The sequence below is a fragment of the Pteronotus mesoamericanus genome, unplaced genomic scaffold (genome assembly GCF_021234165.1).
Source record: "Pteronotus mesoamericanus isolate MK-2021 breed Mesoamerican mustached bat unplaced genomic scaffold, CSHL_Meso_final contig_73, whole genome shotgun sequence".
In the NCBI taxonomy this organism is placed as follows: Eukaryota; Metazoa; Chordata; class Mammalia; order Chiroptera; family Mormoopidae; genus Pteronotus; species Pteronotus mesoamericanus.
Window position 1 is genome coordinate 12,770,548 of NW_026555245.1, and position 3,959 is coordinate 12,774,506.

At 35.4% G+C, this 3,959-nt stretch overlaps 1 pseudogene; it reads left to right on the forward strand.

Annotated features, from left to right (window-relative positions):
• The first annotated feature begins 334 nt into the window (after nt 1-334).
• LOC129078499 (ferritin heavy chain-like) lies at nt 335-1,500 on the forward strand (annotated as a pseudogene).
• The last annotated feature ends 2,459 nt before the right edge of the window (nt 1,501-3,959 follow it).

The window sequence follows — 3,959 nt, forward strand, 5'->3', positions numbered from 1 at the left end:
ACATGCCTGGGTTGCAGGCCAGGTTCCCAGCTGGGGGCACATGAGAGGCAACCACACAGTGTTGTTTCTCTCCTTCTCTTTCTCCCTCCCCCCTCCTCTCTAAAAATAAATAAATAAAATCTTTTTTAAAAGCTCTAAATTTAATACAAATTAATGATATAAACAACTGTCTATAAAACTGAAGTGATTTTGATTTTATAAAGTAAAAAATAAGAATAATAGTATGATGATGCTGGTGCAACAGGAACATCCAAAAAATGTCATAGTTTTGGATACCACATTTTAGTAAACTTATTGATGTTTTGTTTTGCTTTTCCATGGGAATGTTACCAACATGATGAGATTACACAAAACATCTGATTTAGAAGAAACACTGAAGTAAATAAAATGTTTAGCCTAAAAAATAAAAGATGGTAGGGTAATGAGGGAAGGGTAGAGGGAGGTAATAGTTCTGGAATATTTTAGTGATCTTTGTGGAAGATGAAGTTAAATTTATGTTCATACCAGACGCAGTGGTATGCTGGTAAACTAGTTCTTTGAAGGAAATACAGCCCTGATTTGTAGAGTTTGCAGATTTTTGTGACAAAAATATTTCCATCATAACTGATATCATTACAAAATCATTAAATGCAAAGCTGAGAAGAGAGGCACGCAATTGGCTCTCCCAAGCACATCAAGACCTGCTCCAGCAACCCAGGGCAGAGGGCAAAAGAGGGGCACATAGCTTGAAACTATAGAAAGCAAACATGGCTCACCATAAAAACTTAGAGTGGGGACAGTCTTCGCCAAGAGTCACCACAGTTTCCTGCTTCAACAATGCTTGGATGAACCCCCTGCTTGACCGCCATTCCAGCTAGCCATCCAGATTCAGCCTTTTGCTGCTTCCTCACAGTTCCCTCAGATCACCCCAAGGCCCCCTGGCTACCACTCCAGCATGCACAGCCACCTCTCCTCAGCCACTGGTGGTGATCACCGTGTCTGCCTCCCAGGCTCACCACAACTACCCCCCAGGACCCAGAGGCTGCCATCAACCCCCAGATCAACCTGGAGCTCTATGCTTCCTACATCTACGTGTCTGTGCCTTACTACTTTGACCGCAGTGATATGGCTTTGAAGCACTTTGCCAAATACTCTCTTTACCAATCTCATGAGAAGAGAGAGCATGCTGAGCAAATGACCAACAAGGTGGCCAAATCTTTCTTCAAGATATCAAGAAACAAGACTGTGATGACTGGGAGAATAGGCTCAATGCTGTAGAGTATGTGTTACACTTGGAAAGAAATGTAAATTAGTCACTACTGGAATTGCGCAAACTGGCCACTGACAAAATTTACCCTCATTTGTGTGACTTCACTAAGACTACTACCTGAATCACCAGGTGAAATTCATCAAAGAATTAGGTGACCACATAATCAGCTTGTGCAGGCCAGGGGTCCCTGAAATGGCATGGCAGAGTATTGCTTTGACAAGCACATCCTGGGAGACAGTGAAGAGAGCTAAACCTTAGGATGGCTTTCCATAGCCACAGGGTGGAAGTGGGGACTTCCCTGGTCACCAAAGCAGTATATGCATGTTGGAGTTATCTGTACCTTTTCTATAACGCATACCAATTGATCCACTTATGTTCTTTCATTTGTACCATTCCTTCAAACAGAGTAACTTGGTACCCCACCAAAAAAAGAAACAAGATTTGAACTGGTCTTCCTCAGGAGACTATACATGCCTATTCTGAAAAAATGTTAAAGAGAGGCTATGCAGATATTTGATGTGTACACTAAGTACTAAAAAGCACATCATAAGAATGTCTTTTCCTTTTAATTCCAGGCAACTGTTTATGGATCTGTGATATTTAAAGATGTGTTAAATGTGTTATTAAGCACTTTAACCATTTTCTTTCTGAAATAAAGCTTCAGATATTATATTCTCAGGGAAATAAAACATATATTTGTTGATTCCAAAGCTTATAGAGAAGACAACAAAATACTAATTTCATTAAAAACTTCTAAGCATCAGTATATGAGAACTTTTCAAAAAACATCAGTTTTACATATATCTTTGCATTAACTTCTCATTTTATCTCAGGTTGACTCTCCAAGTATTGAAATTGTATCCATTTCCTTTTGTCACAAATATCTTTTTAATGTGGAAAGTGTTGATTGTGAAAACAAAGGAAATACTTGGAGGTGACATATTCTACTTGTTTGTCCGTGGCTTCCTGTGGGAAAGCATGTCAGAAAAACTCCCCGAACATCTGTGAAATGTGGGAGGGCCTTAGTACATCATTGATCTAGAGGAGAATTTACTTTCTTATGTGACTGAAGGAAAATATGTCTTAAGATCAGTTTCCTCTTAGAAATCCCATTCTACAAGACAAAAAATAAACCAACAAATTGTATAAAACCTATGTCTTACCAAGAGGAAGTATTAAAAGTAAGAGTAGGTCTTGGCTGATTCTGAGAGACAACTATCCAACAGTTAATTTCAACACTTTCACAACTGCACTTTTGTTATGGTGGCCATGTTTGTTAGGTTAGTCCTGTGTATTAATCCAAGCCAATGTGTAATGGAGAAAAAAATTTTCTCTTGATGTTCTGGGAAAGGAACAAAAGATATCCACTTTCAGATGTTCAGATTGATAAGTATGAGATTGATTTGGCTGATCCAGTTATGCTATGATTATTAGGTGGCAAGATAATAGCCAACATTTTCAAGATGGAAGAGCCTGAAGATATGAAGAAACTGGATGCTGAATGATGCCACTGGTTTAATCATTCCTGGAACCATGCTGCTTCTAGACTTCTTCATGTAAAATAAAAATGAAGGTTACATAAAGACTTTTACAGAAAAAACAAACCCTGAGAAAATTCATTACCAGTAGACTAGCACTACAAAAATATCAGAAAAGTTCTGCAGGCAGGAGCATGAAACCAGCGGGAAATGTTGATATAAACAAGAAGTTAAATTATCATAATTTGTGAAATAAGAATTAATATGACTTTATTATTTTTAATTTATATAAAACAGCATTAACTATTTCTAAAGCAAAACAAAAGTGTAAATATATTGCTTATTTTATAACACACGTAGAAATAATAGCAAAGAATGGGAGGGAAAAATTAAAGAGTACTATTGTAATGTTCTTATACATATGTGAAGTGGTAGAGTATTATTTGAAGTTTGAGCTTGATGAGTTAAAGATGTACATTTATTCCCTCAAGGAACTACTCAAAAAATTTTTGAAGGTAGTAATAAATCAATCAAGGGTCATTTAAAAATGCTCAAGTAACCCAAAAGTAAAAGATAGAGAAAAAAGGGGAACAAAAAATATCAGACAAGCAAAAAACTACTAGCAAAATGGTAGCTTTCAGTCAAATCATATCAATAATTACATTAAATATACATGATTTAAATACCCCAATTAAAAGGCAAAGATTAATAGATTTGATAAAACAGTAAGACTCGCCTGTGTATACATATTATAAACCCACTTTAAATATAAAAAAAATGGATAATTTAAAAATAAAAGAATAAAGAGAAAATATGAATATTCTAATAAAAAACAAGTTGGGTTTATTATGGAATGTTGACATCAAAACAAGTAATATTAGCAAGATTAAAGAAAAACATTACAGAATGATAAAGTATCCATTCTTCTAGAAGATATAACAATCTTAAATGTGTAACTTAATGATAGGATAATAGGATTTTAATTTTTCATACAATGTATTATAAGAACGATCCTTTTTGGGAAGTAATTTTTAACTTCGAAAATATAATTTACTTCCCCAGAAATCATATCACTCAACACATCCATGAAAATAGCTTATAATTGGTGAAATATGTTTAAAATAAGAAATAATATGAGTGACCATTGAGAGTGCTTCCTCTTCTAACGCTTTGGCAGTTTTACAACATCAAGAGCAGAAAGTATTCAGTGTCACCTTACAGAATACTTGTGT